Source organism: Mus caroli, chromosome 1, assembly GCF_900094665.2.
Source record: "Mus caroli chromosome 1, CAROLI_EIJ_v1.1, whole genome shotgun sequence".
Classification (NCBI taxonomy): domain Eukaryota; kingdom Metazoa; phylum Chordata; class Mammalia; order Rodentia; family Muridae; genus Mus; species Mus caroli.
Window position 1 is genome coordinate 24,043,621 of NC_034570.1, and position 17,962 is coordinate 24,061,582.

The 17,962-nt window shown below is 34.8% G+C and overlaps 1 long non-coding RNA gene across 1 annotated transcript in view; it reads right to left on the reverse strand.

Annotated features, from left to right (window-relative positions):
- Positions 1-17,160, reverse strand: part of LOC110305467 — a 57,166-nt gene extending 40,006 nt beyond the window's left edge. Inside the window, exon 1 of the long non-coding RNA XR_002379162.1 lies at positions 17,075-17,160. This is a non-coding gene — a long non-coding RNA (uncharacterized LOC110305467). The remainder of the gene's footprint in view (positions 1-17,074) is intronic.
- Positions 17,161-17,962: the final 802 nt, after the last annotated feature.

A 17,962-nucleotide genomic window follows, 5' to 3' on the forward strand; every position in this document is an offset into this window, starting at 1 on the left:
AGACCCTGGAAAATGAGACAATTGGAAAGAATCCTGAATCTGTACTTTGCAGGACACACAATAAAGATTTCCTAAAACTTACTAAATTAAAAAAAAAAAAAAAGAATTCAGTCTGTGTTGGTACAATGTAGTCAGAATGAAAGTTTTAAGGAATATATTTACATATTCTCAGGAAAAGCATTAAAGTTGTGAATATTTAAAGAAGTAGGTAGGTGTGTTATATAGGAATATCACTAAACAAAATTATAACCACTTCACCCAGCAAGAAAATAATGACTGTAAAAGATACCTGGCATTTAGGAAGTCATAAACTTTTTTGTAGCCAAATAAAAGAAGATTAGATATATTAAATTAATCATATTTTATATATATATTTGATTTAATCTAACATAGTATATTGTCTTTATTTATTTAACTAGTGGCATAATTTACTTTATTTCTCTTCATCATTAATAATCTTGTTTTCTTCACAACTATAAGGATTGTGAATTTGAAGAAACCAGAATCAATTATCAATTCTTAGACTTGATGGTTTAATATTGTCTTCAACAGCTCAGTAATAGAGTGGAAACCTGAGTCCTCACAACTAATTACAATGTACTAGAATGGTAGGTTGGGAAAAAATGGGCAATATTTGAAGTAAGGTCTGGAAGAGATCATTAAATTGAAGAAAATTGTTTTCAATTACAATATAAATTCTTTTAATAAAATGTTTTAAATATAGTTCTCAGGTAGGATCTTTTAAGCACATAAAATTATTTATTTTAATGTAGTTAGTAGTGGAAAGTTATTGGTAATTATGATGAATGAATATATCTGAAATTACTCTATAATGTGTAAGGCCAAATAGAAAGGAATCCTATGCATGGTAAAATGCAAGAGAAGAAATAAAACCTTACATGGTGAATTTATTTTTGGATCCACCCTCAGGAATGTTATTTGGTAGTTATAAATCTATTAAAGTAAGATTGCTAGTGTGTGAAATAAATTCAGTTTATTCCATAAAGTATAATGAATTAGTTTATTTCAGAGTAAATTTAGGTGTACCAGAAAGATATTGAAAACATAAATTTTATTATTCAGCCAGAAATCATTTTTATTACTCTTGACTGATACCAACTATAACTATCAAATACTATAGTCTAAAGACTATCTTGTGTACAGCTTTGTCTGCATCAGGCTTTGCAATATGACTGCAACAGATGCAACTTGATCAGCATCTGTCTTTTATGTTTTCAAAGTAGAATATGTGCACAGAGATAGAACCAAAAGAAATTGAAAAATATGAATATGCACACATGGAAATAAAAGGGTCATAGCATGAGGTATTATTTGATACCAGTATTGATGCCAGAAACAAAGTAGAATATTTCTAACATAATTGTAGTAAATCATGAGCACTAAATTTACTGTCATTTATTCCTGCTGGCCAGGCACTGCTTTTTGCATTTAGCCTTTGTACCATTTTATGAATCAGGGGAAACGGCCATTCACCTAATAACCTTTCTGATAGAACACTGCTGAGCACAATTTTAGCTAACGCTTTCCTCAAATACTCAATAAAATTTGAGTATCACCAAGATGCCAGATGCTGAATCATGAGCCTTGATCCAATAATTAATAGAACAGAGAGGAAAGTGGAGATGGTGATTAATAAGGAAGACAGATATATAGACAATTATAGTAAACTATGACAGTTTATCAAGATTCTAGTGGAAAGACTGTTTGGTAATGCTGGCTCCCAAAATAATACTGGGTGAGTAGGAATCTTTATGCCTTATGGCAATACTCCCATAGATAATAGAGAATAAGTGTGGGACTGATGATGGAGTGAACTTGGTTGAGTGCTTACTCAGCATGCACTCGACGACTTACAGGTTCTATCACTCACAGAATTTAGGGTGGTGATGTATATTTGTAATCTCGAGACTCTAGAGGTGAAGGAAAATGATCAGATATTCAAAATTATCCTTGGTTGTGGAGCAAGTTAGAGACCATCCTGGGCTCTACAAGATACTGTGTAACAAATACAGTAACATAACTTAGAGGTTATCCAAAATCAGAAAAATCAAATCAAGATGATTGAATTGTGGCAGGGGATTGTTGAGAGAGCAGGAGGCCAGCTTGCCACATGGGTTTCTAGGGTAACCATGAAGTGTATACCAGAAGTCACTCCTTAACTGTGAGCTGGCAAATGCAACCAGAGCAAGCAAGCTGTGCAAGATGCAAATGAGGATCTGCCCCACAGCTGCAAATCTTCTGGGCCTCTTTGAATACACATTACTTCTCCTGAGCTACCCTGATGGTCAGTTTTCACAATCACTCTCCGAATGTGTTTTCCTGTCAGAAACTTAGTTTTAGTTGTGAGAGCTCTGCTTGTGGAAAGTTGTATTATTCTAGTTCCTGGACATAAGCAACATGAATATACAAACATGTCATGTTAGAAACCATTGTTTCCAGTAGAGGCTGGATGGCCCAAAGGATAAAGGGACTTCATTGGACTAGTCTGACAAAAGGAATTTTTATCTTTGAGACATATAATGGAATGACTCCCAAAAGTTTCTCTCTGGCTTTGATGTCTAAGCTGTGGCACACACACATACACACATTTAATCAATTACAAACATAATTGTTTGAGCTTCAGTTGCCTGTCTAAAATAACAGTGGTAGAATGGTAACATGTTTAAAATCATTGCTGTGTAGATGTTGGAATGTGATCTGTGAACACTAAATACTTGAAAAACTCCCATGGAAAAAGTGAAGCATATGAATCATTAACAAATTATTTTGAAGAGTGTGTTTCCCCCAGACCTGGAGGTTGGAAGCCACTGATGGAGGGATTTGCACAGTCTGATTCCGTTTAAGAGTTTTGTTCAGGTTGTGGATGACCACTGGCATGAAAATTAAAGAGCTTTAAATTCTGGAGACATTAAGAGTGGCTGAATTACCTTCTAATTACCTCCCAAAGCTCCCATCTGCTTATGTGAGCACATTACTACTGACCTTTTCACAAGAGAGATGTTTGCAAAGATGCAAATGTTCATCCCATAAAACAAGGATGTCTTGTAATTGACAAGTATTTTTCTAATATATGCAGTTATTTTTAAAAGCTTATAAACCATTTATCATATAAGTATTTCGAATAATCCAATGTCCTTCCCAAATACATCATTACATTCTCAGGTCATTTTATACAAAACTGCTGACATGTGAACCTGATGTCATTCATGTTTTAGATTCTAGAGAAAGCTGCTACCTTAATTGTATTTTATGTTTCTATACAGTTTTTAACTTTATGGGTCATAGAAGCAAACATTTTGACACATTCCCTGTCCCATGTAAGGGGATATGTGTGTGTGTGTGTGTGTGTGTGTTTATGTATGGATATCTGTATCATATATATGTGTGTACATATATACATAAGTATATATACATATATTTGTATATATTTATGTATGTGTATTTATATGTGTATATATGTATGCATACATACTTATGTACACATGTATATACATACATGCACACACATATACACATACACACACACACACACACATATATATATATGTATATATATGTATATATATATATATATATATATATATATATATATATATGCCCTACATGGGATTGTGCCATATATTTTTATATATCATATATACTACTACACTTTCATTATGAGCACTGACATGTATAAATTGCTTTCTATTACTGAATTTCTTTCATACTATAGTATAATCTTTCAGATGAACAGTTATTCAACAAAATTATAGACGTCAGCTCCTCACTTGGGGAGGATATAACTAGGGAATCAATTTTATATTTTTCTAGTGATCCTTGTCAGAATAACTTAGTAGAGATCAGGACAAAGAGATTTGGAAATGATAAATCCATCTGCTATATTTATATCATCTAAGCTCAGATGAGAGGAGAGACCACGTTGCTACTCAAAGATACTTGACAATGTATGTGAAGTTTTGGCTAAAGGAACCAGAGCTAGCGGAAATCTTTACTGTTCCTGTAAATGCCTTAGTAACTGGACTTCTAAAAACAACCTTCTTGTAGGGAGGAACAATGAAGACTCATCCTTATCTTCTGAAACAGTGGCAATTGATAGTCACTGCATAAGAAAGATTAAGTTTTTGAGAAGTTTTGGTATTGAAATTGGATAGCCATACTCCAGAAGATGATCCACATACACAAATATTCAGGCTCCATTAAATGCACTCAGTGAGAAAGAAAAACACATACACACAAACACACACACACCCTGAGAGAGAAACAGAGACAGAGAGACATGTGGGGTCCAGCCTCGACCCAGGATCAGAGTTCTCAAGTGGAAGCAGGGATATTTGGAAGGCACATAATAAGTATACAGAGACTACTTTTGGAGTACAAGTTGACAGGCAATTTTTCAAGGCATAAAGTTTCTCTCTCTTCTCTCTCATTCTCTGCTTTCTCTCTCTCTCTCACTCATTCGCTCTCGCTCGCAGCGTGAGGCTGCACACACTCTGCATTCTCCTGCACACTCTGCTTTTCTCCTGTGTGCTTACCTTTTCTTGAACTCTCACACTCAGACACACCTCTGTGCATTCCCCTTTCACTGTCACACNCACTCTTCACACACATCTCACAAACATACCACATGCACTCTTCTTTCACTCTCTCACACACTCTCCATGCACATCTCACATTCTCTCTCCACTCACTCTTCACATGCTCTTCTCATGCTCTCTCTCTCTCTCTCTCTCTCTCTCTCTCTCTCTCTCTCTCTCTCTCTCTCCTCTCTCTCATTCTTCATTCACTCTCCACATTCCCCTCACACACACTCCTCACTCACTCTCTACATGCTCTTACTCGCTCTTTAGCCTTCTTCTTGCCCCAGTCTTTTATTGATACTCCAAAAGTAGAAAAAAAGATGTTGTACAATCATTGCCAAATCAAATACAAAAGAGTAACCACATACCACAAAGGATCAAGAATTAGAGTTGTTCCCTAAAGTTTCAAGCTTCCCTATTCCCAGCCTATAGCCAAAATAATAATAATTGCAAACTTATCATGATTTAAACTTTAACTTATTATAATTCGGTGCTCAGAGCTCCGAGGCCAGCTGCTTGCATTTTCTTGTGACATGGACATGGATAAAAGCTGCCAGGCAGTGGCCAGAAAGAATCAACTTAAGCCTTAATTCAATAGTTCTACTAGCTTTCTGCTTCTGCACATTGCACACAATGACTCTCCTAAGAGTTCCAGTTTTTTGACTTAGTTTTACTAATATAAGATTTTACATATTCTATACTTGCTTATTCAGGAACTGCTCTCAAGTGTTATGCAAAACTTATTTCATAACTTCAATAGTTTTTTTTTTCTTTCTTGAGGTCCCAATATTGGCTCTATTTAATTTTCTAATATTTCTTCAATCTTTCTTTGCATATCATGCATTAATCTGGAACTACCATTGTGCAGTAATTACATTGTTCCCAAGATGAGAACACACAACATGCACCTGGGCCAATAGGACTGTGCTGTGCTATGCCCCAAACCTCTATTTTTTAATTGTTAAAAAATCAATACATCAAAGAACATCTAGTTTCATGGAATTCACCAGAGCAGAAGGAGACAGAAGCAAGAAAGTCAGATATAATGGAATAATTACGCACACCAAGGTCAACTGCAAAGCAGTCACACACAAATGAAATCTATACAGCCATTGTCCATGGCTAAGGTTAGTAAAAATAGGAACAAAACTTCTTTTTACAAAGAGCTGCTGCAGGCTACTAGGATGTCTCCATCCTGGCCTACTGCAGGCAGTCCCTTATTTCAGATCCAGGTCCCCTGTAGAGATGGGTCTTCTGCTTCTCCGGGGTCCCAGACACCATCCTTTTCTACAAGGAGCTGCCTCTGGCTTCTGAGACGTCTGCATCTTGGCCTACTGCAGGCAGTCCCTATCATTGTATGCTGTCCCCAGCAGAGACAGAAAGACAGAAATGAGAGAGAGAATACACACACACATGAAGTTGTAAGGTGAAAGTAGTGGAGGGTAGCCAGTTTTGTTGATAGTACATAACTATCACTCTAATATTTAACAGACAGAGAAGCATATCTCTGTGATTTTGAAGCCACCCTGGTCTAAATAGTGAGTTCTATCCTGATTCATATACTAAGTTCAAGACTAACCAGAGATATAAAGGCAGACACCGTCTTCAATCTATAAAGATTTTATAACAAAGTTTGATCTGTCATAGAAGTGAGGTAGAAGAAAATCGGAATCAATTTTTGCCCTGAGGTGTCTCCCTAATCACGAAGAGTTATATGAGTCACAAGCGTACTTCCTCTTCTAAAAGGCAAAGGGGAATAATGACTTCATCTGCAGAAGTACTCACGCAAAATAATATATATGGTGCCGAGATGTCTCTGTAAAACTGTTATCAAAATGGACCAGAGTACTGCAGTGACCAAGAGCAGGAGCTCAACGCCCTGCCAAGAGAAGACTAAGCCTAAATCCCTTGGTCTTTAGCCCAAAGCACTGACTGGTATGGCACAATTCACATATCACAACATGATAGAAATCTAGGTTAAGAAGCTCAACCACGAGTATACCAGTCAGGAATAAGAAAGAAGACTCTAATACAAGAGTCTCTTCTTTAAGGGAGAAGTAAGTGAGAAACATGTGAACTAAGGTAAGAAAGTACAACACTCAAAGACCTCAAAAAACATGAATTCAGTATTCTAAGATTTTCCTGGGGTTAAGTAAGTTCAGAGCAAAATGTTCTCTTTGGGGCACATCGTGTAGTTGTATTAGTCACTGGATTGTTGAACAACTGGAGGGAATAGTATCTGAGAACCATGGATTTATAAAACAAAGGCATATCTTGATGCTCAAAACAGAATTCAAGATGGTGTGTTCAATATGATAAAACTTTATTTATCAAATTGAACCAAATATTGCTTCAGGCTATTGTTCACTAAATGTGGTAAGTTGAATTTCAATTTGTGGAGATTGGCAATAATTTAAAATCCCCTGTCTCCAACCATTCACAGAGAACAATTTTGGAGTCTGTTCCTATGGCAGCATTATAGCCTTCTTATGGTATTATAGATGTCCAGCAATATTTTTTTAATTCTTATCAGTAATAAAACTGAAAAATAATCTAGAGTATAGACCAAATGATTGTCATAGGTATTGCTGGTACCATATGCTTCCTTATTAGCCAATTATATGGTAGCAAGTATACTTATCCTGTATTTCATTAATAAACTTCACTGTACTTTGTGACTGGTTCCTTTCACAACTTTTTAAAAATTTGTTTCTAATTGAAATATGAAATACAATTATATCACTCTCCCCTCCTCTTTTCTGCCTCTAGCCCTTCTCAGGTCTCCCTCTCTCAAGCTAAGAGGCTCTTTTCGTGTGTGTGTTTGTGTGTGTGTGTGTGTTTGTGTGTATGTATGTATTTGTGTGTATACAAAACTATAAGTACAACTTGCTAAGTCTGCTTTTTTTTTGGTATGTATATAGCATCAGGGCTAATCACTTTGAATTGGACATTGAGTAAGATGCTCATTGCTGGCAGAGACTAATTCTCATAGAGAGACTCAAATAAGGAATCAGAAATTTAAAAAATCTAAATTTGTCCTTTAATTTTGGGTAGATGTACTAGTGTATGTTTTCTTGTGAAATAATTCTGAACCAAACTTAGATGGTTTGAGTTGAATATTTAAGTAAATATTTTACTGTTGATGGGTTACAGAAAATAGGAGTGAGGCTCATATAGAATATATGGATTTGCATTCTCATGTTGTATACCAGGAGGATAATTACAGATATGAGGAATAGAACCTGGAAGGTAAAATTGTATTGTGTTTCAGGTTGGCAACTTAAAGAAAAATAACAGAAAGTAAAGGAAGAACTCAAATGAAAACTAAGTTGGAAACCTGTCGTAGGGTGCTCAGCTATGTAAGTCATTGCCAGAAAAGTTGAGAAGCCCTGACTGAGTTAGGTCATTGAAATCTGCAGTTGTGATTAGGAATGGCAGCTGATAATTTCAAAACCTTAACAACATTTGGATTTTCATATTATATTATCTAAATTAATGAAGAAAATATGTTCAGTTGATCCATTACACACTTAGAGACCTTAGCTTAAGTTTATCCAATTCAAAATGATGACAGTGGATCAGAGTGTTGAAGCTACATAATTTTTTTAGTATGTTTATAAGTATTCTCATACTACAGTACTGACATGGGTAATTCATTAGGAGACACTTGCTGTTCTGTTTTATTAGTAATAGGGAACATGAACTTTTTTTTACAACTCACAAACTGTCAAGTATACCACAAAAAATGATCTTTAATATATCCTCCATATTTTGAAACAAATAAATCTACTTATTTTGCTTCCAAATATTAAAATGAGATCTAGCATTTTTCTCATATCATTTAGAATCTAAAGTTTGAAATTTGTAAATGCTATTCTGAAAAAGTAGTATCCTGCTTGATTCACTAGACTTTATAACACGATTTGAACAGATTTCCACTGAGAATTATACATCATTCAAGTTACGTGGACAAAAATTCTGTGTCCTCTTCTGTTGGGTAAACAATTTAGCATGTGCTTAAGAGTGACTTCATGCATGAGCCCTCTGACCAGATTTCTTTTTTTCTACATAGAAATCTGTCTTTATTCTGCTTCACTTGCTAACTCAATTTCCTACTGCTATTTTGAGTGTGACTGGTTGATTTCCAGGCATATCACAGTGAAGTGGGTAAGAAGATGTCAAGCTGCTTTTCTTCTCTATCCTCCTCCTCCTAATTATGTACAGTAGATTTCCCGGGCTATTGAGAGCATTCCTGAGGACACATCAGTCAGAGTGTAAAAGGCAAGAGAACAGCAACAAACTCCATGATTCTAGTCATAACTGTTACTTTTACCACTGAGACAATCCTAATACCCTGTGTTCAAAGCATTAAAGGTTTTTATTTTTTCCCCATGTCTATGCTTCTATTATTTTCCTCCAAGACTCAAATCCTCAATAACACTGGTATTGTAGTAAATATTCAAATCCTGGCCCAGCATTTCTACTTTCCCTTTGATTATTGAATTCTGGAATAAAAAACACACACAGGCCTTATATTTACAATGAACTTTAAACAACACAAGTTCTGTTGCCTACACTCCATGCTGTTGGAATCCTACTTTCCTAACAATAATCCCGATTTTTAAATTACTACTTACTATGTTTTCTCTGGGCTGCTCTTAGCTCCAAATGGGCAGCCATCAGGGTCATGCTCTCTTGACTTTTAACCCATGGCTAGGCTACTTCTCCTCTCCTTCTCCTCTCCTGATCCTCTTCTCCATGAAACCTAAACCCCACCTATGGCTGTTCTTCTCAGTATTGGGTGTCACCGTTTATATCCACCAATCAGAATTAACTTGGAGGCAGGATCACAGGGGCTCCAAGGCTTGGGAGGTCCATACTTTACCTTACAATAGACAGTAATATCAACATGCTAGCACAGGTCCTGTGTGTTTTTTTACATATTTTCACCCAGATGAAGCTATTCTATTTCTTAATAAAATATTCTGTCTTTAAAATTATGCACAAAATCAAATATATTGTAAATACTGAGGCAATAATAATGAAAAAATATTAACAAACATATTTCTGAAAAATGTGTGGTTCAGATAATTGTTGAGTATCTAAACAATGATAGTTTCATTTAATTAAATGAATATGACAATATTTACTGAAATTTATTTAATTATATTATTAACTAACTAGCAGGAGAAATGAATACTTTATGCACATGGCTTATATAATAGTTTACTTACATCAAAAAATGTAAGAAATAATGTGGGAATAAAAATTTAAATACTCAAAGTACAATAAAATTTATTTCTCAAAAATACTGTCCAGCAGAAAAATGAGATTCAGTAAATGGGTGTTGATTCATTATATTTTTGACATAATTCATTTGAGATGACTGAGTTGATGTGAGTGTGTTGGTGCATACCTGTGATTCCAACATTCACTCTATGGAGGCCTTATGATCACGAAATCCAGTTTAATAGTCAGTTACAGAACAATTCCAAATCAAAGGGGCTAAATTAGACTCTGTCACAAAGAACCAAAGAATACTATTTTCATGGTGTTATTTAAACTGTAAGAATGGGAAGTACTAGGGAGAGAAAGCATTTTATACATGTGCAATATATCTTGCTGTTGGAAGTTGGCAAAGTGTGTTGTATGGCAGACAAGCTCTTAGGGAATATTGTGCTGGGAGACCAGAAACTTAACAGAAAGAATCTGAAGGAGAATGTTGTGTAAATACATACAAACTAGAGAATATATATGATAAAATCTAATCACCAATGACTTTCTGGGAAGTAGGGTCTGTCAGAGAACGTATTATGAGAGTGGGCCCTTATCAATGAAGACACAGAATCTAGTGGACTGCTTCCCTGTCACCATAAGGGACTATAATATGATAACATTCTGTGGACGCACAAATCAATCTTTAATATAGATGCACCTATACCTTGAATTTGGACTTCTCTTGAAAGAAGAAATAAGTTAATGCTACCTATAGGCTAGCTATGTAATTTATAATATTTTCTTGTACAAATTCAAGTTAAGAAAGAGAGATTAATTTTCAAGGCCTTCCAGAGTTTGCACAGGTAACAGCATATTACTTACTAATTGATCCGTGAGGTAAATTATCCAGCCAATCAAAGATGAGGAAACAATCGAATGTATGGGGACTTTGTCTAGTCTTGTCAGAGGTAAATGAAGACACATTTCTTCTTTCTTATACATTTTAAAACTAAAATATATTTCACCACTTTTCCACTTCTCTTTCCTCCTTCAAGTTTCTCTGTAGAACCCTCCGTTCAACTGTTTCCATGTTCCCCTTTCTTAAACTGAAAGCTTGTTTTTCTTTATTATTTTGCAAGAATAGCTGTATGTACACATATATAAACACAACCTTATGAGTCCATTTTTTGTTGTTTCCTAGAGACCATGTATACATAGACATGTATTCTCTTAAGTCTATACAAAGCATGCAAGTGAGCTGTTTTTGCTTTTGTTTTTGTTTTTGAAACAAAATGATTGGTAAGATCTCTTGATAAGAAACGTTTTACAGAGTAAGTCTTTTGTAAATTTCAGAATCCTCAGTTATATTCAATACTTTTATTTTGGCAAGAGAACAATAATTAGAATACATGAGTACATTCTCTTCTAAAAAAAGTACATTGTTTTATTTTTTATTTTTTAAAGGAACTCACAAACTGGTTTCTATGGTGTTTGCACAAGTCCACATTGCTACCAGTAGTGAATGAAGGTTTCTATTTTTCCACATCATCAGCATGTGTTGTCACCTGTATTATTGGTTACACAAATTCTGACTAAGATTAGATGGAATCTCAATCATTTTTATTTTTATTTTCCTGGCAACTAAGTATGTGGACTATTTTATCAAGTGTGTATTAGATTAATTCTTTTCAAAATGTTGGATGAGTAGAGTAACTTATTTAATGATTGAGATATTTGTCTTTTGGTATTTAAGTTCTTGCACACATATGCCTATATTCTAGATATTAGTGTTTTATACAACATTTGTCTAACTACTATTTATTTACAAATAAATGCAAATTTAATAACACAAGTGCTGGGTATATGGCTTAATATTATAGCATTTTTTTTCTGGTATTTCCAAGACTTTGGAATGCATCCCCAGCATCAATCATTTCCAAAATAAAGGTATAATTTTAAAAGTATTATTACATAGCTATCTTAATATGATTTACAGCAATGTACATTAACACATTTGCTTGAAGTACAATGTATTATTTTATGTGAAGCTCTTGTCTCAGATTTATTTAAAATAGTTAACTCTTGCATACTGTTTATGACCAACGTAAAGAGAGTCAATGTATTTTAATTACATCTCTATTGAAATATTTCTGAGAAACTCATCAGGAATCAAATTCTTCAGACAAAGAATAAATTCAAAACTGAACACATCATGTAATTTCAACTGTAAAAGAACATAATGAAAAATATAATGCCTGCTACTGCAAATAAGAGGCAGTGTCCGGAGTGGTCAGTTTAAGATTTCAGAACAAGAGACATGGAAAGAACATTTGATGCTCTCCTGGAAGTAAGGAGTTTGGTCCCTATAATTCACTTGAGAAGCTCCAACCAATCCGTTAAACCAGGTCCAGGGGACCTGAGGTCTTTTTCTGGCTTCCACAGGCACCTGCAGCGATGAACACATAAATGGATACATGCATGTTCTCTCTCTCTCTCTCTCTCTCTCTCTCTCTCTCTCTCTCTCTCTCTTTCTCACACACACACAAAATTTATAACAAAATAAACTTTAAAAACCTGTCCAACATTTAGAAACATGGTAGTTATTAGCTTTATGGAATCTTACAAGAGCATTTTTTTCTTTTTCTTTTTTTAATTAGATAATTTCCTTATTTACATTTCGAATGTTATCCCCTTTCCTAGCCCCACCACCACAGCCAAAATCTCCTATCCCCTCTCCCCTCCCCCTGCTCTCCAACCCATCCACTCCCATTCCTGGTCCTGGCATTCCCCTATACTGGGGCATAGAGCCTTCACAGGTCCAAGGGCCTCTCCTCCCACTCATGACTTACTAGGCCATCCTCTGCTACAAATATAGCTAGAGCTACAGTGTTCTTTGATTGGTGTAATAGTTTCATTTTGTAGAGAATGACTTACTCCAGCTTTTTGAGAAGCCAAACCTAATCCATCTTGGGACTGACCTCCATTTTAAAAGAAGTGCCAGAGAAATTGATCTGTAGCTGAATCCAAGCTGCATCCAAGTACCAGGAAGGACGCCGTGACCTCTCCTTGGCTCGTATCAGAGAGCTACTCCCTAGCTACTCCCTAGCTGCAGTCAATCAGAATCATCTCCGTGGTTGTTTCAAATGTACTTTTAGACCCTGTGTTCATGGTTTTGCTTCAGAGCACTCACCTTTCTGTTTACTATAATCATTCAATCTATGTGTGCTAAGCTAGAAACCCATCGTGTTTGATTGCGGTTTCACGGGAAACCTTTTTCTGCTCAGAGCTGGAACTTCACCCTCAGGTCCTGCTAAGTCAGTGAGGGTGGTGTGGCCTGGGCTCAGGCTTGTAAATAAAAGACCCTAGGGCGATTGTATGGAATCGGCTCTTCGGTTGTCTTTTGGGGTTTGAGAACCCTGAACGGGCAAAATTGTTTCATACAATACCAGTGGAACATCATGGGTCTGTTGATTTACACAGCTGACAGTCTAAAACTTCTGAAGCAATAGTAGATGATCACACAAAGTTAAAAGCCTATAAGTGCTACCGGCCAATAGACATAGAAATGTTTCATTGAAATACAATTGGTCCCCCCCCCCCCAGGAGAAAATCATTTTCTTCAAGTCAAATCATCAGTTGAACTGAGTCAGAATAAATGATTTACATATGTTTAGTTTTTTATTTTGTTGATTTTGAATTATACCTTTCCAGTTTAATTAATAATCACAGAAGTAATTTATAATAGAAAGTTGAAAATATATTTTGAGGAAATATTTCTTTGTTAAATATGAACACCAATCTGATCCAGTACTGTGGACTATGAGTGCAGGTTATGTTTGCCATTAACATCAAATATGGCAAAATATTAGAACTTTTATTCAATGCTAAGTCAATTCAAATAGGCAGTAATTCATTATAGTTCTTTATAAATTTATATTAACACTATAAAATGATTAATAAAATTGAATATAATTTGTATTTGTCAATTAGTTTAATTGTTAGATAACATATTGTAGGCTTTGTGATTTGATTGGATCATATATTTGTTTATATCAAATATATAGTATGTATACTGAACTTAATAGATTTTATCTATTGTAATTTTAATTCACCTAATACCTTGATACAAATTTTCAATTTGAAAATGGTTGAATTATAAATATCTACTTGATATTGTTATATGATTTAATCACTTGAATTTTCAGATAATTTTTCATACAATTTAAGACAGTAAAATAAATCTCGAGAAAATTTTCAAAAATATACATATATTTTCAAAAATACACATACGCATTTGTTGAAAACTTCAGTAATTTAAACTACTTGATGATATTCCTTTAAGAATAATTTTATTTATTTTCCATAGTCAGTTGTTTTTCCTTGTAATGCTAAAATAGTGATGTTTTATCATCATCCTAGACTTGTGATTCTGATTTTTATCAGCAATGGCATGTTTACTTTTTTCCTTCCTTCCTTCCTTTCTTTCTTTCTTTCTTTATTTCTTTCTTTCTTTCATTCTTCCTTTCTTTGTTTCTTTTCTGTTTTCATTATTTGTTTCTTGTTTTTTTTTTTTAGGAGATTTTCTGATTACTTATAATCATTAAGTTTTTTTTCTCATTATAAATTTTAAAATTGAATGTCAAGTGTTCTCTAAAATGTATACTACAGCCTATTGTATATTAAAAGATACCTTCATGTTTAGCTTGTTGTGATTGATGGTGTTCTGATCTGTTGGAATGTGTGCACTTTTGTTCTCAAAGACCAATTCTTCTTTTCTGCTGTTGAGTTCTCATTATTTTCAACTTTTCATTGTATTTGACCTCATTCTCTGATAAAAAAAAAAAAAGCATTCAATAGTTTTTCTTCTGTGTCTTTATGTCCCCTACAGGAATCCCTCCATCACTTCTCTTCTGCAGCCTGTTTCAACCACACTGGTACCTATTATCTCCAATGGGTACAGAGAAATATATCTTTGAATTTTACTCATCCCTATTATTTGCTAGAGCATCTGGAATCTTTTTTGCATTTTAAACACAGATTTTGTACTACAAGCAGAAAATTAAGCGGAACTTGAGAAGATAGTGGAAAGAAGAGAGGAGACAAGGGAGGGAGTAAAGGAGACTAGTATGGAATAGAGAAGCACACTGTAAGCAGTAAGAGTGTGTTTGTCAACAATCCCAATGACTGCCATTGATACATCCACATTCAGTACTGGTGTGGTACTTTTCTTGCTTGTGAACTTGACACACCTGGATAGAGGGAACCTCAATGATAAATTGCCTTTATCAGATTGTCCATTAAACATGCCTGTGGGTCATTGTCTTGATTGTTAATTGATGTGAGAGAGCCTCTTTCATTGTAAGTGGTAACAATCCCGAGTTTGGACTTTATAGGAAAGGTACCTGAAAGTGAGCATGGAAACAAGCCAAGATGGTCTTTCTCTGGTCTCTGCTTCAATTTCTTCCTAAAAGTTTCTTCCTTGTGTTCCTTCCTTGCATTCTTTCAATGATGGACTACAACACTTTTATTGAATTTGGTCTTTGTTTTAGCACAAGGTCATACAGTTTCAATTAATGTAAACAACAAACAAACAAAACCCCACACACTTATGGAGTAAAGGATTTATTTCAACTTATATCTCTTAGGTTATACTCCATCACTGAGGGAAGTAGGGCAAGAACCCAAGGCAGGAGCTTTAGAGGCTGAAACTGAGAATCTATGAAGGAGTATTACACTCTGACTTGTTCCCTGTGGCTTCCTCACCACCCCAAGCCCACATTCTTTTAAAATGTAGTATCACGTGCCAAGAGTTGTCACCATTCAGAGTGGTGTGGGCCCTCCCCCTTCAATCATTAATCATGATATAACTCACTGCATACTTGGCTGTGGTCAACCTGATAAGGGCATTCTATAATTAGATATTCCTCTTGCCAAATGACTCTACTGTCATGATGTTGACAAAATCTCCAACAATAACCAGGACAAAAAGCAGCAGCTGCCATCTTATTAGGCTTCATGTGCTCCCATTAGGGAACCTGTAGGTATTCACAGGAAATATAGATTATAGGTAATATAGCTGAGAAATTTGTTCCAATCTCGAGGTGACTAAGTAAATTGCTACTGGCCTGAATTTTCATCTGTGTAATAAGATCAGATGGAGTATTTACAATTTTGACCACATTTGAAATTGCCACTCATTTCTGCGTCTTGTATTTAGATTAGGAATCCTAATGATACAACTTGAAATTTGAAGTATGATGTAATTTATCCTCAAGACCAAATAGTGTGACTGAAGAGGTGACCCAGCAGTTAAGAGCACTAGCTTTGCAATCATGAAGACCAGATATTGTCTCCCTGCACCAAAAAAAATTGAAGATGATTTCTGTCTCTCACATGCCTGCATCTCCAGCATTGAAGGATGCCAAGACAGGGAGATTGCTGGCTAGGTGGATGTCAGTCTTATTAAAAACTGGTGGTCCAGGTTCAATGAGAAATACTACCTCAAAATTGAAAAGGCATATTGGAAGGCACTTATACTTTTCTGACTTCAGAATTCACCTGCAACTGTTCACTTCAACAAATGTGCAATATATTTTTTAATATAAGTTTTTCAAGACATGGTTTTATCCTGATCACAAACATTACCATTATATGTCACAATATTTCTCATACATTGACAAATATAAATTGGTATTGAGAAAAGAGTAATAGTTGAAAGATTAGAGTATTATAAATTATATGTATTATGGTATAAAATTCTTTATAAACTATCATATATGATTTGCATACTAGATATCATTTCTAAGATTGTATTTTTAAATTATAGCTCATTGGATAAAAAAGAACTGTAGTTCATTTTTAACTCACTTTGAATAAATAAATATATGTAACTGGACATAACAAAGCAGTAATAGTCAAATCTGTATGTTCAGAATAAAGTCAAATACTAATAGAATATTTATAAAATATCTCCAAGAATATATGCACATATATGTAGGAATAAGAATGGATACATTTTATATTTTTATGTTGTATTTTTATTGTGATTCTATTAATAATTTTCTGAAGTGATATGACCTAAATTTGAGATGTAGTCAAGTAGTTATCATAAAATTTTTCCTAAAATGATTTTAGAGTCAACATCCCAGAAAGTGTGAAGCATATTAATGACATCAATAAATTTCTATGAGATATTAACTGTTAATTAATTTACTAAAATAAGTATATATATTAATATATTAACACAAATGATACTTTACCTAATTCAGAAAGAGGTCAAATATTTGAATATCAATCTCTAACTTTTGAATTAACACTACTGTCTTCAGTTGGCTGGACAGTTGGCTTAGCAGTTACAACCACAGATTGTCTTAGAAGCACTGCATTCCATTACTGGTATCCATGTCAGGTGACTTATAACCACTTGTAACTCCAGTTCATAGCAGCAGAAACCTCTGATCACCATGGGTACCTGTGCACGTGTATGCTCACACACACACGTACATACACAAATTTAAAAACAAAAATAAGTCTTTAGAACCGATGTTACCATGCTACTCTGGAGCGTCCTTGCATCCTAAAAGCTCATTGTATAATCAATCAGCACAGTTAAAATCATTGTGTGTCTTAAAGTAATACTTCACCTGCATCAAGAACTTTAGAATTATTGATCAAAAAAGACACAACTTGTTGAATATTTGAAACTTTAAAAATCATCTTTCATCTCACCAATATGGCCTGGCAGAGAAGATAAAACAACATCTGAAGGTTAACACCTTGCTTCTTGTTAACTCCAGTCAAAAAATCCAGCAGCCTTGGCATCATTATAAGATTTATGAGCTAATGAGGAAAGCACAGAGTTGAGCCTAAGTAAGCTCTGAGTCTTCTTATGCTCTTTATTAGTCCACACCCACGGAGCCCTTTCATTGTAAATTGAAAAATGTGCAATGTGTAAAGGGGAATGCATGGATATGAACCTCAAGCAAAGATAAACACCCACTGTCATAGCAGCACTCAGTGAGGCTTTACAGACTCTGGGTTGTGTGTTTGCAGGAAAGCTTTCTCTGATTTCTCCTTTTGGCTTTTTTTGCCCTGAGCTTCACATCCAATGCCTGACAGAAGAGGTTTGACAGGCAGTAGTTCAGAGA